At 41.1% G+C, this 20,458-nt stretch overlaps 1 long non-coding RNA gene across 1 annotated transcript in view; it reads left to right on the top strand.

Annotated features, from left to right (window-relative positions):
- Window positions 1–20,234, top strand: part of LOC137851731 (uncharacterized) — a 28,434-nt gene extending 8,200 nt beyond the window's left edge. Inside the window, exon 3 of the long non-coding RNA XR_011093405.1 lies at window positions 17,387–20,234. This is a non-coding gene — a long non-coding RNA (uncharacterized lncRNA). The remainder of the gene's footprint in view (window positions 1–17,386) is intronic.
- The last annotated feature ends 224 nt before the right edge of the window (window positions 20,235–20,458 follow it).

The following is a 20,458-nucleotide window of genomic DNA, read 5'->3' as shown; positions in this document are numbered from 1 at the left end:
GTAGGACTTGTTCTCCAGGCCCCTCACCAGCTTCGTCGCCCTTCTCTGGACCCGCTCAAGCACCTCGATGTCCTTCTTGTAGCGAGGGGCCCAAAACTGAACACAGTACTCGAGGTGCGGCCTCACCAGAGCCGAGTACAGGGGGACGATCACCTCCCTAGCCCTGCTGGTCACAGTGTTTCTGATACAAGCCAGGATGCCGTTGGCCTTCTTGGCCACCTGAGCACACTGCTGGCTCATATTCAGCCGACTGTCCACCATCACTCCCAGGTCCTTCTCTGCCTGGCAGCTCTCCAACCACTCATCTCCCAGCCTGTAGCTCTTCTTGGGGTTATTGCGCCCCAGGTGCAGGACCCGGCACTTGGCCTTGTTGAACTTCATGCAGTTGACCTCAGCCTATCGGTGCAGCCTATCCAGATCCTCCTGCAGAGCCTTCCTACCCTCGAGCAGATCGACACACGCACCTAACTTGGTGTCATCTGCAAACTTACTGGGAGTGCACTCAATGCCCTCGTCCAGATCATTGATGAAGATATTAAAGAGGACCGGCCCCAGCACCGAGCCCTGGGGGATGCCACTAGTGACTGGCCTCCAACTGGACTTGACTCCATTTACCACAACTCTTTGGGCCCGGCTATCCAGCCAGTTTCTAACCCAACGAAGCGTGCGCCAGTCCAAGCCAAGAGCAGCCAGTTTCTTGAGGAGAATGCTGTGGGACACGGTGTCAAATGCCTTGCTGAAGTCAAGGTAGACCACATCCACAGCCTTTCGCTCATCCACCCAGCGTGTCACTTTGTCATGGAAGGAGATCAGGTTCGTCAAGCAGGACCTGCCTTTCATAAACCCATGCTGACTGGGCCTGATCGCCTGCTTGCCCTGCAAGTGCCGCATGATGACTCTCAAGAGGATCTGCTCCATGAGCTTCACTGGTACTGAGGTCAAACTGACAGGCCTGTAGTTTCCCGGGTCTGCCCTCCGGCCCTTCTTGTAGATGGGTGTCACGTTTGCTAGCCACCAGTCAACTGGGACCTCCCCCGATAGCCAGGACTGCTGATAAATGATGGATAGGGGCTTGGCCAGCTCCTCTGCCAGTTCTCTCAGTACCCTTGGGTGGATCCCATCCGGCCCCATTGACTTTTGCACATCCAAGTGCCGTAGCAGGTCACCAACCAGTTCTTAGTGGATAGTGAGGGCCACATCCTGCTCCCCTTCCACCAGCTCAGGGTACTGGGTATCCAGAGAACAACAGGTATTGCCGCTAAAGACTGAGGCAAAGAAGGCATTGAGCACCTCCGCCTTTTCCTCATCTCTTGTAACTAAGTTTCCCCCCGCATCCAGTAAAGGATGGAGATTCTCCTTAGTCCTCCTTTTTGTGTTGATGTATTTATAAAAACGGTTTTTGTTATCTTTAACGGCAGTAGCCAGATTGAGCTCCAGATGAGCTTTGGCCTTCCTAATTTTGTCCCTGCACAGCCTCGCTACATCCTTATAGTCCTCCCTAGTGGCGTGCCCACTTTTCCAAAGATTATAAACCCTCTTTTTTCTCCTAAGCTCACGCCACAGTTCTCTGTTGAGCCAGGCTGGTCTTCTTCCCCGCTGGCTCGTCTTTGGGCACATGGGGACAGACCGCTCCTGCGCCATTAAGATTTCCCTCTTGAAGAGCGCCCAGCCTTCCTGGACCCCTCTGCCCTTCAGAACCGCCTCCCAAGGGATTCCACCAACTAGTGTCCTGAGCAGCCCAAAGTCAGCCCTCCGAAAGTCCAATACAGCGGTTTTACTAGTCCCCTTCCTGGCCTTGCCAAAAATAGTGAACTCCACCATTTTGTGGTCACTCTGCCCAAGACAGCTCCCGACAATCACATCCTCCACCAGTCCTTCTCTGTTTGTGAAGAGAAGGTCTAGCGGGGCACCACCCCTGGTAGGTTCACTAACCAGCTGCGTCAGGAAGCTATCTTCCACGCTCTCCAGAAACCTCCTAGACTGCTTTCTCTGGGCTGTGTTGTGCTTCCAGGATATGTCAGGGAAGTTGAAGTCCCCCACAAGTACAAGTGCTGAAGATTTCGCAACTTCTGTCAGCTGCCTGTAGAACTCCTCATCCGTCTCCTCATCCTGGTTCGGCGGTCTATAGCAGACCCCGACCAGGACACTAGCCTTGTTGTCCCTGCCGATCCTAACCCAAAGGGACTCGATCTTGTCATTCCTAGCCTCGAGTTCTACAACCTCAAAAGACTCTCTAATATAGAGAGCCACACCGCCACCCCTTCTGTGCTGCCTGTCCCTTCTGAAGAGCTTATAGCCAGTCATTGCAGCACTCCAGTCATGACAGTGGTCCCATCACGTCTCCGTGATGGCAACCAAGTCGTAGCCTGCCTGCTGCATGATGGCTTCCAGCTCCTCCTGTTTGTTACCCATGCTGCGTGCATTGGTGTAGATGCACTTCAGCTGGGCCATTACCTTATCCTCCGGCCTTGCCATTGTTCCCCCTGGCACAGCCCCAGCAATCCTTGCCTCAGCCCCGTCCCCCTTCTTACCTAGTTTAAAGCCCTCAATTTATTTATAAACATTGGAATTCCTGTTGACTTTTCAAATGTGCAACCATTCGGTAAGTCAGGTCATAGGAACTCGGGTGAGGCATAATCCAGGAAAAAAAAAAAAAAGAGGAGCTACATAAGAGAAGCTTCTAGTGTAGATGACTTGTTGGAGATTACACGGGGAAATCTTGGAAGACAAGAAAGTGCATATTGTCATTGTAAAATAAGTGAGACAGATAAGTAATCATGCAACTAAGAAACATTTCCACCAAAACACAAAGGAGACAATATGCAGTCTGCATGACTATAGCTTTAGTTCTTCCATTTCCTAACTTCTGAACACTTGTTTTTGAGTCTTAAAAATGTTCCATCGTACTTTTTTAAAAGTAGGTAAGTTTCACTATTTTGATCCAAACTAGGAAAAATAAATAAATCTCTGATGCAGCAGTTGTCACACTTCAATGTTATGTGCACACTTTATCAATGGATTAGGAAAATGTAGGTGTCCCACATAGCTTTCTGACATTTAAACTAACAGAATAATTAGAAGTAATATTTTTTCTCTTCTGTGTGGACACAACAATATGATAATACGTTCTGATGGATGTTCTCCAACCTGTGTTTTGTCAGTGGTCAGATTGTTACAGTTAGTTAAAGCTCTTGGGCCCCACTACAAGGTCCAGATTGAATGCATATCCTCTGGACACAGACATTTGTATTTATTCCTGCAAAGCACAACAACTTCTGTCTCTACTGGTCACTGCCTCAGTCTTATTTTCTCCTTAACCTCACTCTTAATTCGAGCTCCACTGTCATTGCTCAGCATGTCTTAGTTCTTTCCACTCATTCCTTTCCTTTCTAGCTTTGAATCTGTTCTGTCTCTTCTGACCCCTTCTCCTTCTCCACCATAGATTTCTCTGTAGACTGACTTTCATCAACAATTCCTCACCTAGTCTGAGTGGATCCTTCAGTCTTTCTCACACTTGCCAGCATTTCAGCATCTATTCTTAATTTAGTTTTTCTTTCTTGCTGGCTACGAATCTCTTCATCTCCTTTTCCATGTGCAGATTACTGACTCCATCACCATTGTTTTTCCAGTTCCCTCTTCTCTCTCTCTTTCTCTCTGCATCCTGGTATCTCAGTTCCTGTCTGCTCCTCATCTCCAGGCAGATCAGCTTTTTGCAGACTCTGCTTTTTAAATAATGCAGCTTCCTCCTTCTCACTTCCTGTTAGGAGTAGGTGGGAGAAATAGAGCTTCTGCGCTCGGTCTTGGACTGCAGCCCAGTATGACGTAGGGCTTTAGTTGCAAGGAAAATCCTGCTCAGCCTCAGTCTGGAACACATTCTGTAATTACAGAATCTTTGAGAAATGCAACTACTGACACCTGAGACTTGTCTACTGAGCATGTGTGAACTGCTTTTTTTTTTTTTTTTTTTCCCCAAAGGATTAGAACTTAGCCAAATATGACAAATTTTCTTAAGAGATGGAGAGAAGCACATATCTGAAATAAAGGAAAGCCTCTGCCAAATTTTAATCCCATTCCACAAGTCACAGTAGCCCTGTTATCCCCTTGCTCTCCCAGCCCCTAGCGCCCCTCCAAAAAAAAACAAAACAGTGAACCCTGATTTTTTTGGTTGTTGTTTCATTTTTGTTTTGTTTTGTTTTCAATAAAGAAAATGATGTATTTTCCCTTAGCCTTGATTTTAGAAATGGCTGAGTTATTTGTTTCCAGAAAAAACAAATTCAGCCTCAGGCAGATGCTCAGTGTGGAAAATTTCAGTGCAAATAATTAAACTTTGGCAAAGTTACAAATAACAGAAAACAGAGTCTCATAATGGGAAGAGCTGGACAACCTTACTAGGCATGTGTGCATCCAGGTCTGTCTATGATATATTGTACATTAAAATTTGGAGCAAAGATTCTTCTCATGGTCATCAAAGAAAAACTGATCTCATGGCTTTACTGTCATCACAGTTTCAGGTTTTAATACCAAAACTGTTGGAGGGTGCTTTGAAAGTTTTGTTTTCATTAAAAGGAGGTTATTTTATTTATGATGAAATAGCTGCATTTATTGCCATATGGATCAGTCCAGCCAGAGATTCGGAATCAGGTCTCACAAAATCAAGAGAGTGATTCAGAATTTATGAGGTTGAAAGAGCACTGGGGAAAAGTGGTGAGTTCTCTTCCAGTTTCTGAGCTTTGGGGGTATTTTTCTAATATAATCAAGCCCAGTTCTGTAACTGCAAAGGCAAGAAACCTTCATTTCCATATTATCTGTACTGCCTTGTGAAGTTAAGCCAGGAGCAGAGACTTTAAGACAAATACTAAATATACTAGTCATTGTCAGGATGTTGGGCTCATAGACCAATAATGCTATTGATAGTGCCTTTTTCATATGATTTATTATGCACTAAGAGGCTCGATACTGAGTGCTCAGCTGATGCATTGCTTCTGCTTGTCAAGATGCAGCAAGTCTTTTGCGTATTTGAGCCCTGTTTTCCTCTTGAAAATAATTGGTTTTGAATTCTGTATTTTTCATACTGATTTTAAAAAAAAATAAGACAATTGTAATGCATACTGAATACTACTTGGAAATGAAGGAAGTATATTGAAGACTCAGCACAGGGCTAAAAAAAAAGCACTTGGAATATGTCTTTATCTGAAGGAAACCTGAAGCAACACTTGAGCTTCTCTTCTTTGGCAGTAACAGTATATCAGTGGCTGGTACCAAGAGGGATTCAAACCCAGACAGACTGTAAAAGCTCCAAGAGTTACTGATGATTTTTATATGGAAGCTTTTTCAAGGTAGTGATTGTAGGGAAGGTTGACTTGGTTCACAAGCAGATGTTTAAAGATGTTTAAAGATCCAAACAGATGCAACTAAATCACCAAGTACCAAGTATTGTATAGTAATTGCATAAATATTTGAAGCTTTCGAGTACCAAGAGAGCAAAGATTGTTTACTAATGTAAAGGAACCTATAACTAGAACAAGCAGATTTAAATTAAATGAGATACTACTAGATTAAGGACAACATTTCACTGACTGTGAGATTCACAAAGATGACTAGGAATCCAGCAGATATTTGGCTTCTTCAAACTTCTAGGGCTAAGCTGAAGAAAGCAGTGTACAGAGCAGTTGCAGAGAAGTGACTGAACTGAACCTGCTTTGATCTCTAATTATGAAAATTTTGTTACTGAAATCCAGAAGATGTACTCTTTCTCTTCCTTTACAGCACTTAGTTAAGGTAGATATGTACTGCCTGTGGCTTTGTCCTGACACATTGAGACTGAGATGAGGTTAACTAGGTAGGGAAAGACTCTGAGGGAATGGGGTGACAGAAGTTGTATAACTGAATAATTATGAGTCTCACTACATTAACTCCTGAATATTTGGATTATAGTACCAAGTATTTCATCATCTACAGTGGGACAGAAGGTGACAGCTCCTCAGATGAGATGCACCTCGCTTAACCTCAGTTGTCTGAAACAGACAGCTGCATCTGAGCTAATCATGTTACATTCCCTTTACTCTTAAGGGAAAGAGATAAGCATCTTGTGGAGCACAATCCATTCCACCTGAAGTAGTTGCCCAAAATAAGGAGAAGGAATGACACTGGAGGTGAATATTTCTTGCTGTTTCCTGTAACGGATGTCTGGGTTGAGTAACTAACATGGGATGAGATAGGTGGATAGGACATTGAAGGCTCCTGACACAGCTTTTCTAAATTCTGTCCTAATTTGAAGTGTGCTTCTTGTTCCAATGCAAAGTTCCAATGCTTATTTTTAAATCCGTCAAGTGTTTAGGCCTTGCTGTAGCTGGGTCCTGCTGCTGACTTAAAATTAAGACCCCCTGTCCCCACCCTGACACTAGTTCTTCTCAGCTGTCTGCCACAGGTAAGGCTGTGCTGGCCCTGTCCTCTGCCTCATGGTCCACTGCTTTCATTTATGCCTCTAGAGATGGATGCCCACTCTCCTTAAACCAGATTGCACCGTCCTCCCAGATTAGCCTAAGGGTGAGTGTCCGTACTGTCTCTACAAGACTCCATTGACAGCAGCTGCCAGAAAGCATGGTCTTGCTTTACTCTTCTGTCCCCCAGCTGTTATCAGATTTAAGTCACACAACCCTAGTGTGACCTGATGCAGCTGACTGACCCACAGAGGAACTCATTCTTTACTTTCAGGGTTAGTTTTCCACTGGTTCAGCCAGTTGAACTGACTCATTTTGCAGCTACACAGTCATTAGGTATGACATGCAGGAAGCAGAGGGAGTACACAGCCACAGACTGACAGGGGTAAAGGACCCACCCCTTACATGGCATCTCTGCATCATCTTAGCTGTAGTGTAAAATGCAAATGACTTCAGTATGGACTGTTCCTCAAGGCAATTATTACATGGTGTGAACAGTGACTTATAAAGTATATAATTTTTTATTTGTTTCTAGTTAATCAGGTTTGGTTTTGCCATTCTGTGAATGTGTTTACATTGTTAAAGAAAGCCTTGAAAACCTGATACCACTTGAGGATGGAAGATTCAGTTTAATATCTTTAAAACCTCTCTAGATACCCAAGTGATGGGTCTCTCTTACAGCTCAGCTACTGGGTTGTTTCATGATGTAGCAGTTGAATAGTAAGTTTTTGTTTTTGTTAGTTTGTTTTTGTTTTCAAATAAGAGTAAAAAAACACAGGATAATGGTTTTCATGTGGGTTGTAGCACAGCCCTTGCCATGCTGGGCAAGTTCCCAAGCAGTAACCAAATTCAGAATGACTACTGGAACTTTCCTTGCAGTTTCAGTTGCATGTTGCTCTTTAACTTCCTGTTCTGAAATAGCAGGAATGTTGCTCTCAGCATCTAAACATTTATTGCTTCCTTCCACAGCAGCAAGCGCAATTCACTGGCAGGCCTCAAAGTATGGAACTTACTCCTGAAACTGATAGCACCTCAGTAGGTGAAGGGCTTTTAATGATTGCACCCATAATGCAAACCCTTTTGGTTACAGGAAACATGTTAATGCAATTTACTATTATCTTTCACAGCAGGAGTTCCCCTCAGGGAAAGACTGATGTTTATTGTGATACTTGGATTTCATGAGGTGCCTTCAGAAAAGTGAATTATTAGAGATCGGAAAGATGTTAAAATCTTCAAACCACACAGTGAGCAAATTGACCATGACTGGCAATTACCTGAAAGTGCATCTCTTCTTGAGATTCCTACTCCATGTAGGATTTTCTGAATTTTTAAAATGATTTTCAATTTACTTCCTGGCAGCAATCTCTGAAAATCAGAGTACTTCAGACATCTCAGCATTAAGCACTCAGAATCACTACTCACTTTTGAAAGCTTTGGTCGTATGTTAATATTGCACATATAAGTGGAAATGAAATGGGTCCGCACAGATTTGCTGCATTCTGCTGCCACATCATTGTCCCAGTGCCAGAACAGCCAGCCACAAATTGATTCCACTAGCACTGGAGGAAGTATTATGTATGAAAAAGGAAATTATGTCTAAAGTTTGTGAAAGAGCCTTAACTCAGGATTTCCTGTACTTTTAGTTTTTGTGTTATTTAGGAATGAGAGTCAGCAACCTTAACACCATCTTAATGCGATTTTGTGTGTGTGTGCTGGAATTTCCCTTGGTTTTTTGGAATGTAAGTGAAATGAACACATGGACCCAGCTGAAATACAGTTGAAGAAAGATTTTTATTTAAGTAAATACTGTCAATTGTAAATGTTTACATTTTTACTCATAGAGGAGAGATGAATAATACATTTGTATGCCAAACGCATCCTTCTCTACCAGCCAACAAGGAGTTCAAGCTTTCTGGCATCATCTACAGAGGAAAAAGAGCAGGGGAATTTCCTAAGAAACCTCTTTGGTCTAGTCCACCACCAGTTTCTATAGAGACAGTATTCTCAAAAAATCATCCTCATTTATAGCTATAAATAACTCCCACAGTTCAGTGCAAAAGTAGAGCATGGCCACACAACTTACTGGGCACAAGTTGGCCAATATTTTGGAGAAATGAAGACCCAAGGTAGATCAAAAGTTTGTGTGCAATTATCAGTGAGAATTTATATCAAAGAGATGGAAAAGACATACAGAAGCAGCCTGTTAGTGACACCATTTCGTTCTGGGAAGATTGTATCAGTTGCTGATATCTCAGGGAAGAATATTACTGCAATGTGACTGGGGAGTTACACGCTGCACATTAATGGAAAGACTAGTAATACCTTCACCTGTCTTCTCACCCTGGTAATACAGCCCCTGCATAGACTAACTGTCCCATGCTTGTGATTATATTGTTTTTGAGCCCTGCAAAATCATTCATGTATTTTTCTTTGTAATGGCCAAGTAAGAAAAGAATTATCTCTGCCTTGCTGATGGAGAAACAAGTCCCAAAGCAATAAAGAGCTTGATTCTTAAGGTACTTTGACACTTTGTTTAGAAGCTTAAAACTGTTCAGATACTTAAAGATGCAAGAAAGCTGCGTGAGTGCTTCCCAGTGCTCCATCTGTGTCAAAGTGCAGCCTCTGAGCAGAGCATCCCCTTCTCCCCATCCTGTGCCTTGGTTTCCATGGGAAGGCAGTCTGCACACAAGACTGAGAGCCCTGGAGTGTATTGCTCTGCAGTCTAGACATGGCCATAGGCACCTAGACAGGATTTCTGAAAACACCAGGTGCCTAATTCCTATTGTTCTCTATGGCAAACAGGCCCTTAAGTGCCTCTGGAAATCCTACTGACTACATACCTGCATTCTTTAACAATTCTGCCTCTAAGTGACTGCTCAAGATCACAGAAGTAGCCTGTGGCTACCACGCTAACCACTGGGATATTCTTTCTTCTGTGCCAATAAAGATTCGCTAGAATGAACTAAATTGATGCAAGTTCCCAGCAGGAGTAGACATTTTTCCTGACGGGGCAGAAATGAGTTGAGAACCCTCTGTCAGGAGTGATTTGGGCTTCAGGCAAAACTTAGGTACCAGGGAATGTTTCCAAACCAGGGAATTCGGTGAGTTTATAAACCTGGCTCTGTAATACTGTCCTGTCCTGTAAATCCTGACTGGTGTTAAATATGTTTTGTGTTGGTTTCACCACAGCAAAATGCTTTCAATTGCTTTGCATACCCACAGTAAAATACTTTCATCGACAAATGCATTACTGTAAATGAAAAGTTATGGGGGAAATGCAAATGCTTAATTGAGGCAATATACATTCTATACGCATTCTTTATAGTACACATCATCAATGTATGTATATGGATAAGCCTGCAGTTTGTAAGTTTTAAATGTATTAAACTAAGGTTAGTTGTGAACAGTAAATAATAAATAAATAAATAAATAAAACAAAACATTTTTATAAACCTAAAAAATAAATCATTTGATCTACTTTTTTTTTTTTTTTTTCCCCCCTAGGCATAGACAATTAGAAATTCTGATCAGCTTCCATCAGGAAAATTTCACCTCTGAGTAAAGAGAAGTCTTACATCTTGAGATGAATAGAAACATCTCTTCTGCCTGGAGTTCCACAACACATTGACAGTTCATAATTTCTGGGAGATCAGAAATCTTTACCTAGATTTCAGTGCTAGCACCTCCAATGCAGATCACATCCAGGAAGTTTAAGATGCCGAGGTGATATCTGAAATAGATCTTATTATTCTATTAACTTTGTGTACGAGGACTCAGACAGGAGTGACTATAGGGCAACCATCAGTGTAGCACAGAGATACCCAAGGTAGAGTTAAACCAGCTGGTTTATATATGACAATGGTTTTGGCATATAGCACTACATAGCACTACATAGCACTGCAGGTAAATTCACATCACTTCTTGGCAGGCAAAATTAGCCTTCATGAACTCCATGCTGCTGCAGTTTTTTTGTTTCTGACACTCAGTGTATCTTCTTTACAACTTTATGCTTAATTGCAAACTTCAGACATTCTGGAGTGCTGAAATACAACTTCCATATCGTGCTTTGTATCCTGAAAAGGTTCCTTTGTTCTGCGTGCGAGTTATGTTTTTATGGGGCACTTAACGTTCATATGTTCCTCTGCAGTACAGTGTGGCTGTCTTGGATGCTGCTTCACTTAGACAGTCATAGTCTTCAGCTACAAAAATAGCTATGACTGAAATGGCTGCTTTCCTTACTAAATTGAAAACAAAATATTATTGGTACATTAGTACACAAATATTGAAGATGACACTGCTTGAAAAGCAAAATATCTGGATTAGTGTTTTTGCGATAATATAACAACTGCCTTTGTGAATGGTAGGAGCCGTGTTTCCTACAGATTTGTGTATCATGTTTGGGTTCTCAGGCATTTAAGGTGTGACTTATAATTACCTAAGGGTGAAGTAATCCTGTTTCTCCCCCACGAGTGGATTCTGGACAGGGATGTAGTAATGGCTGAACTCATGTTCTATTCTTTCACTCAGCAAGTGTTGTTTTTTTTTCTGATTTCCTGTTTTCATGAAAAGAAGGTCTTCATTTCTGTGAGATAACCCTTCTTATATCTTTGTTTGAAATTAATAATCAGATTCAAAATTTACATGGAGAGGAAGAGATAGATACACACATGCACACATATAAGCATGAACCTCTTTCCTTAAGAAACCAGGATAAAAATAAATAAATAAATAAATAAATAAATAAAAATAAAAATGAACCCCAGAACTGTTAAAGTCTGGTTCATTCAAGGCAGCAAATGACTGCCATCACTATGTTATACAAGTCAAAGCTAAGCATTAACTAATGCAGCATAATCTGCGTGTCTAATATGTCAATGCCTGAAGTGTTTCACATGGAAATATTTATACCAATATTGAAAATATTAATTTAGTTTTCCTGTAGAAGAATCTTTATCATTTTCAGCTGTTCTCATCAGTTTAAATATTAGCTAGAATTCAGTGGCTTTTTAATTACGTCTTTGCAATTGTGATTACTTTATGCTTAACTGTGGGAGGTCTTTCATCCTCATTTGTTCTTTTCTTTCAATTTCTAAGAAATGTCTTTCCATTAATAGCATTCCCAGCTCTCCGTTCACAAAAGAATCACTTCTCGAATTGATATTGACACATCTACTGGGTAACATCTCTCTCAGAATAGGCTGGGATCTAATCATCTGCCTGAGTTGTGAACCTGAGTAAGAAGCAGCAGAGGTACTGCCTTACCACTCCGGCCATTCCCCCGCCATCCTGCCTTGCTCCAGAGGCAGCTGCCCTGAAAGAGAGCACTGAGGCAGGACACATGGCTGTGCCAGCTCACTTGGCTTAATCAGGGCTAAAGTTTGGCACGTGTCAAAATACTGGCATCCAATGGGGTCAGTGAAGGCACAGGCACGCTCCTTTCTGACATAGCACCTTTGGGTGCAATAATTTCTAGCACAAGAAGTGGTGCGGATAGGTAGGAAAGGACACTAGATCACCTACTCTGTCAAAGCCTATAGCAAGCAGTAATGGTATAACTTTTCACCTCATCTCCTGAATTTCCAATGTTCTCTCTTTTATAATAGACAAAGCCTCTGTTTGTTTGTTTGTTTTGGTTTTGTTTGTTTTGTTTTGTTGTTTGTTTGTTTGTTTTTAAATAGGGCCTAGTCTTTATCTGTGGCCTGTTCTTTTATGGGCCACGGAGGACTCATATTGAAACAGGAATTCCTAGGACAGCCAAGTCAAATTAACTAAAGGTACATCAATGAACATAAATTAAACTGTACAAAACCCATGTGTGGATAATCTCTGGCAGATTTTATTTTAAGTGGACTTAAAATAAAATTCAACAACAAACTGACTCGATCTAATAGATCCTTGTTCACACCCTTTTGCCCCTCCCTTGTGCTAGCCCTGGCACTTGTGAGACGTGCACTGAACTAATCCCACTCACTAATCCAGAAAAAAAAAAACAACACCAAAGCAGCAAATGATATTTTTTTCCTGAGGCTACTGAGCTGCATCAGCCCAGCACAAGGGAGGCAGCATGATGAGATGGCTGGAAGCAGGGGCGAGGGAGCTGGACTGCCCTTTTCAGCAGCAGTGAACCCTTAGGTTTGCCCAGTTATATTATTTTATACTTTGATCTGAGGCACTGTGAGAGAGATTTAGTAGGCAGAGGGAAAGGAAAGACTGATAAACCAACAGATAGTTGAACAGCAGACACAAACAAGGATTTGTTTGTATTTGCATCTCCAAATTGGACTTGCATGTGCATTCTCTCAAGTCTGCTAGGGTTTGTGCTCATCTGTCCTTCAAGGGAGAGATCTATAAGGGTCTGCATTTCTTAGTTGGTCAAATATTTTTATAAACTTTGTAGGAACTTAATATCTGCCAAAATATATCTGTCCCTCTGCAAAACCTGATTGAAATAGATCCTCTAAGTTATTACAGAACCCTCGTAGACAAGAAGCTCTTGTCTGCCCATAGACAGACAGACAGTGCAATAGCATAGGATATACTTCCTTAGAAAAAGAAGTTAAAAAAAAAGTAAAAGTGCCACATTGTTAATGCTTCTTTTTTATGGGAAGTTTTTTAAAAAATCAAAATGTCAAAATAGGAAAAGAAAAAATATTTCTATTTTATAAATCATTATTTAAAAAACATTGTCCAACCTAATAAAACTACAATCCAATGTATATTTTACACCTTTATGGATCTCAGAGCCTCACAGAGAGCACTAACACATAATTTACCCATACGTTAAGTGTAAGGAAAAGAAATATTTCATAAAGTGCATACCTTTTCAGGCAAGCAGCTTAGTAAAGACAACCTGAGATTAGAGATACTATTCCACCAAGGACCTGTCACCATATGGGTTGTAATTCTAATTTACAGCTGCAATAGCACACCCTGCATGAGCCTCACTTGATTCAATAACATTCTATTATTTCTAAGAGCTGCACAGTGAACCTTTATCAATCTCCCAATACTAAATATATCAAGATGTGACAATCACTCCTTTCCTTATGGATTAAATAACAATTTGAGATGTCATATTTGGATGTAGTGAGCAATATGCCTGCTGCCAACCATTGACAGCAAACCACAGTAGTTAATTTGACTCTATGGAACATTTGAAAGCAGGCAAGCTTGAAGCATGAGTGTAAAACATGCTTGAGGTTTCACTTACACATTTCTGCAAATTGATCATATATACTTATTAATATTTCAAGTTATTTTTATTTAAAAGTATCTTCACACACGGTGAAACAGAACAGAAAGGGATGTTTAGAGATCCTCTCGTTAATGAATTACCCTCAATTGAAATTCCTCTCACAAATATCCTTACACAGAGGAAATATTTTTCCCCTCATAAACTTTACTCCCATTAGAGAACATTTTATATGTTGACTGCAAAATAGAAGGAGATTCTCAAAGCATCACAAGCCTTTTCCTGATTAAGGTAAACAGTGTAATTACCTATCTAAATTGTTAGTGTGCTTCAGTAGACTGAGTGACAGTTCTCACTCTTAACAGACTATTTCACCTGTCCACCTGGCCTAGATCATGTGCTATGCTTCAAATTCTTTATAAGCAGAAGCCCAGTCATTTAAATGCAAATTATCTCTGCCCATAAATTAGGAAAGAAGCTCTGAGTTTCTTTCCAAAATTCTACATTTATATGCCTAGAAGTTGGGGTTCTTTTAGAGATTCTTCCTTCTTGGGTGTTTTTCTGAGGACCTCCAAGCACAATCAGAAAGCTGGTATCAGCTCCAGACTTTGGGTTTCATCAAAGTAGGACACAGTTAGTGGGGAATTGCATGTATTGCCTGAGGCTAGATGGGAAATGGATGAGAGCTATAAGGCCCCCTGCTTGGCAGAAATAACTCAAGGATGTGAAGTGTAGGCTGCTCTCTACCAGAGAATGTCAGAGGAAAAAAAAAAGTAATTTACAAAAAATACAATCCTATAGGCATAGGTTGTTTTGGCAGAAGGGGTAGATATACAGAAGCCAGTGGAAAGACGACCTTCACTCATGCTGACAAAACCTTCCCTGGCTCCTCTCGTGTCTAATTGATTTGCCTTCCTCCAGATGCCCCACTGTTTAGAGTGGCCAAGCCTCACATTTCTCCACAATCACAACAAAAAAGGCAGCACTGGCTTAAGCTGTACCAGTTCTCCACTGGAGGCTAGTGTGCTCAGAACAAAGTCAGCAAGAGGGAATGGATTTGCATGTCTGAGCCAATTCTCTACAAAACCTGGTGCAGGGTTGGTAACTTCGAGGAGTGAGGCTGAACAGAGAGCTGGGGGCAGTAATTTCTTACACTGCAAAAGCAAAAACTAGATTTGCCAGAGCATGTCTGACCATGCCCTAACTCCCCTTTTTGAAGTGCACAGCTAACCTAAGAAAAGCCAGCGCTGCCCATTAAAAAAAAGTCTTTGAAGATACCTTTAAAAACTAAGCCAGGTTGATTATACGATTACGTATTTGTGTGAGAAAATAGCTGATTTCATCTCTAAAATTACAGGGGTATCTCAACTGTAAATAGTTCTGCATATCAGAAACAAATGCTCATTTGGAAAAAAAAAATAGCCTGCAAACTGCTATGAGAACTGGTAATGGGAATTAGATCCTTTGGATTATAGGTCACTGACTGAAATTCATCATAAGGCAGTAATTGGAGCCCTGAGGAACTTCAGTTGATCTGATGGCTCTCTATAACCCAGTATGAAATAAGCTAGTCACTCCAATTCTGATACTAAGAGGTAGATATAACCAGTACCAGATTTTTTCCTTCAGCCCCAAATAAACAAAACAGTGCCAGCTGCTATTGTGGTGAGAAGCAAAATACTATATTTCTCATCTGAACATTTTCTTTTGTTCTTTGTGGAAGCCTGTTCATGGAATCAGATGAAAAGATGTCATTGGTACTGCACAGAAAGTTCTTGTTCTGTGGATGAATAATTCTATTTCCAATGTTGTTAATCCACTGCCTTTCAGAAACATTAAATTAAGTTTCAATTAAATATGTCTGAAGTCATTTGACTGTTTATCTTTTTGTTTTCTACTCTGTTAAACCACTCTACCTATGAGAAATGCATAGAAGGAAAAAATCACAGTGACAAATTCTATTTTGAATTACTGGAGAACCATTGTGCCGTAGTGTAAACAATGTTTTGGTACATCTATTGTTGTTTTGTTTTGTTTTGTTTTTTTATAGAAGTTTTTTTTTGATATTTTTTTCAGCTTCCTGACACTATAAATAGGCAACCTTTTACAAAATCTCTCAAAAGTAGTAGTGTTCTCTACGTAAATGTTAATCAGCTTATGCAATGTATCATCCTCATGTCCCTTTAATGAGATTAAGCTCTCCTTGCTGAGTGCAAGATTTCCTGAAGTGCTCTATTCTTCTTGCTGTTTTTTTATCAGAGGAAGACCCCACCCTTCCCATGTAAGGTATTTTCAAACATGTAAAAAAGATAACCCCTGCCCTGACAGAAAAATTCCCTTTACCTGCTCTCTAACATTGCAGGACAGGGTTCACAGTACATCTTGAAGCAGTGCAGTGACGACTGTTGCCATAATGGGGAAGATCCCTTCCTGGCCTTCCACTCTTCTTTCGGGACCATGACTGACATTACATGTTTGTAAACTAAGACACAAATGTTAAATAATATGGATGTCCTTGCCCTTTTTGACACGTCTCAGGCTATGGTTGACTGCACAATGTGTTTCTCTGGGCCACTGAGACATATTTAGGAGCCCCTATCAACTTCTCAGCTGCACCACCATCACTGTTCCTGGAGGTACAAGGTGACAGTCCTGGAATTTATATTCAGGTTAAAAAGAGCCTTCTTTGCTTCTCCAGTATTTTTTTACCAGGTGGTGTAACATAGCTCCACCAGGAGTGGTATCAGCACAAGTGAATGTGTGGCACATGGTTGCAGGGAGAAGTAAGGGATGCTTCAGCTGTTGCAGTAGCTGAAAAAAGGTCAAGTCCCCTGATATTACCCCTTAATATTGTCTGTCTGCAAAACAGAATACAGTATCTAGTCCTCAGACTTCAGCTCACTGAGTCTTTGGGTAAAACTGGCACTTAGATGTGACAATTTTTTGAGTATAAAAGAAAGAATAAATGTATGATGAAACAAATCAATAGTAACTCCACGCTGCATTCATGTATGTTAAGTCTGCATACACACATACATATACATACAGAGAGCAGTCTAATTCTTACACATTAGCTGTACTTTACTGATCACTTTGAAGGACTGATGCAAGCAAGACTTCACACTCTACAGTTTCCTAGTGCCCTTGGGTGTCTTATAGCAGGAATAGGGAAAAGGAACATGGAGAAAATGTTGCTTCTTTGTCTCCCCTGAAGCCAGCTTTAGGCACAAGCATAATAGTCTGTTCCCAAAGGCTGCAGCCTTGGCTTCACTACCTGCTTTGCCTTTGGAAAGCTGAGCTCTCTGCTGTTGCTGAGAAAACTGGGATGTCCAGGAAGCAGGTAGTGTGGTGACCTCTGCCCACAGCAACAGATCTCTCTATCTCCCTCCCCATCTTTAGGCTTGCTGCTCCCACTGCTGCCTTTTGGTAGGATTTCCTCCTCATGCCCCAGCCTGCCTGCCTCCCTCCTCTCCTCAGCTGGGTGTAGCAGAGCTGAATGTTCTTTGCTTCTAAACCATTCCTTTCTAAGTTAATTCTTTCTAACTACTTTAGTCCAGGAAAGGCAGTGATGAAAGCTGCTTACACCTTTTGTCTAAGTAACGCTTAGCATTCTGAGACCATTTCTTGGAAGCTGATGACATGCAAGCATATCTCTGCATATGGAAAAAATAATATTTGCAAAAAATCTCACTCTCATGTCTTCTTTAATGCACAGAAATTTGACACGCATAAGCACTTTCCTCCTTTTTCACAGGTAATGCAGTACTTTGTATTGGAGCAAGGAAGGCACTGGGGCTTGAACTGAAGCTCTAAAGCACTTTGCTGTGTCATCTATCTTCATTGTCCCTTCTGCAAGCCACAGAAACAGACACGCCCGGTCTGGGAACCAAAACCACCTAGCAACAGTAGCCTGCACGAGGGCTAGAAATGCTCTGCCATTTCATTTATCTTCTCTGTCCCTCCTGGCAACAGGAGAGACAGCAGCTGAAGGCACACCCCATCCGGAAATCAGAGACACCCAGCACTGGACTCTGAGTAACAGCCTGAAAAAAAGCCATCCCATCCATCTCCCGCTTCCTGTCTACAGCACTGCACCTGGCACAGGAATCAGTTAGGTAAACAAATGCCATCACAGCTCTGAAAAATGATGTCAGCTCCCCATGCTGATGAGAAATGCAGTCAGCCTCTTCATACCACAGTGCAGTTTGTGCTTCCCACTACCACGTGAGCCAAGCCCGTTAGCTACAACCTCGTCTCACCAAGCACATGCCTGTACAAATACACCCCATTCGCAGAGTGTCAAAAATCAAGACTGGATGCAATCCTGACATTGGTACCTGCAGACAAGGTAACAGACATGTCATCATGAAGTTTTGGTGGGAGAAGAGAAATGTATTCTCCCCAGACTTCCTATTAAAAGCATCTTGGTCTACTCAGGCATATCAGCAGGTACAAGGTCTAACCACCTGTCACTTCATTTATTATTGGAATGTGCAAACTGGGAGGATGCAGCTTCTAGAAATTCTCACAGAGGAAATACAAGGTAAAGAGATCTTTCTCGTGCAATAAAAGCAAAGTCTTGGGCTCACCTAGAGAGTGTACTAAAGTATAGATTAAAGGTGTAACTTCACTTTTCCAGACAGTGAATAGAAGTCAATGGATTTCATTCTTAGGTTCCTCACTTCACCAAGACTAATATTTGGAATAGGAGATGAACTCTGTTATGAATACAGGGATAGGTTTCAATCATGTTGTTTAGAATAACTACTGTCTTAGCCTACAGTTCCACTCATTTCACAGACAGTAGTTCTGGGTTTGTTTTATTTCAGAAATTATTTATTTTTATTTAGTTTGATGTTTAATAAACTTCTGTGTTGGTAGCTTCAGAAAATTTATTTTGGCTTTATTTTTACTGTTCATTTTAATTTGCCTTTCCTATATTTGTATATTTCTCTAACCTAGTGTTAGACTATGAAAATAAATCACTGTATATTTTTACTGTGTGCTTATTAGAGCCCTTTTGCCTTGAGCTGATCGTGTTATGTAATGCATAAATGAAGGAAGAGGACATAAAATCAGACAGACAGCACTGCTATTTTCCAATATTTAAGATAGCAAACCCTCTTCAGTTCCAATGGTCTGCAAGCACTAAAACCAAGAATTAATTTGGTGACAGTGAAAACACAATTCATTTTATCATGTACTGAAAAGATCTACCAGTCTACATTGTGTAACTTGCCGATAGGGATCAGAGGTTGTCCATCACACCATCTGCCTTTCATTCAGCAGGCTTCCAATTTCCTACAGACAGTCGAACAGCTGGGAACAAGCCAGCCTGGAGGCGCAGTGCTGGGTGCTGTCAGCATATTGCTGGCATTGTAGCTCAGGGCATTGCACATTCTTTCCCAGAAGTCTTGTTGAAGTGCTCTTGAATAGGAGTGGTGAAAGGTCATGAGTAAAAGGAGTAGTTGTAGGTCTGCCAGGAATGATCAAAGCCATCTTAAAGTATAACTCTTCATCCCTGTGAGGTCTTGCAGCCAGGTCTGTAAAACCTCCTCCCTAATCAATGGCATCGAAAGCAGCAAACATGTTGAGTATTATTAGCATGATGATTCTGACTGAATTAATGACAATGGTGGAAAAGCCCTTGTGTGGCTCCCATTACATTAAGATGCTCATTAGAGCATCTAATGGAATAACAAAAAGATTTGTCAAAAATTGCCTTTTCAAGTTTCTCTTATCAATACTGGCAAACAAAACAGTTTCTCACAAAGGCATTTTTAATTTAATTCCAAAACCATTTTGGAAACATAATAGTTCATTAGAGTTTACAAGACTTGAAAGCTTTTGATAAATCTTTCCAAGAATCTTAATTAGAAATGCTTAGAAAACTGCAAAATGTGAAATAGGTCCATTTCAAGTGTTTCCAGTTTGAGAACAGAAATGTTTTCAAATTTATGATAAAAGCAGGTTTCCAGCTTCTGATAAATTCAAATATTGATGTAAAGTTTGGTCTCCAAGAAGGGCCCTGTTCTATGACCGGGCATTTTGCTGACATTTTATCCTTGGGTCAGTGCTTCCATTGTTGCTGCAGCTTAGACAACTGGAAATTGGAAATCCATTCGTCATGTTAAGTTGCTTACTAGAATAAAAATACAAGGAAGCTACTATAGCCAGTCTTTCCATCTTCCCACTGAAAGCGAGCTCATTGATTTCTCCATGGAAGTGAATGCCAAAGAAGAGCATTATCCAGTGGTTGGGATACAAAATTAGAAGTGAAACTACATGTCTTCTCATGTATGCCATTAGCTAAGTATTTGGCAAGTATAACGTGTCCATTCCTCATTGAGCCTACCTTCAGAAACTTCACAATATCAATATACAGAGTAGTGCTTGGAATACCTGAACACATATGTGAATATGTTGCAAAGTGTTCCTTTGCCTAATGAAATAATGCTTATATGGTTGAGATGTCATTCATTCTACACTTAGTTTCTTACTCAATCTGCAACTTTAAATTTGACTGAGATGAAGAACATTTGTAATTATCAAGTTATGGAAATTTCCTCAAAATTGTCAAATAAACAGAGAGATCCAAACTGGCATTGCCGTTCTCTCCACACTGCCCCTTCAGGGAAGTGCTGCAGTGTAACCTCAAGCATTACTTGTTCTGTTTGTCCTTCCTACCACACAACTGTTGTGTACATCAGAGCAAATCTATCTACATGTATGGAGCTGCAACTCAGTCACTGAATATGCTGTTTCTTCTCACCTTGTAAAGGCATGTAGCAGGATGCTGTGGATACTATAGGATGAAGGGAAGAAC

Source organism: Anas acuta, chromosome 2, assembly GCF_963932015.1.
Source record: "Anas acuta chromosome 2, bAnaAcu1.1, whole genome shotgun sequence".
In the NCBI taxonomy this organism is placed as follows: Eukaryota; Metazoa; Chordata; class Aves; order Anseriformes; family Anatidae; genus Anas; species Anas acuta.
Note: the sequence above shows the minus strand (reverse complement) of the source record. Positions and strands in the feature narration are given on the sequence as shown.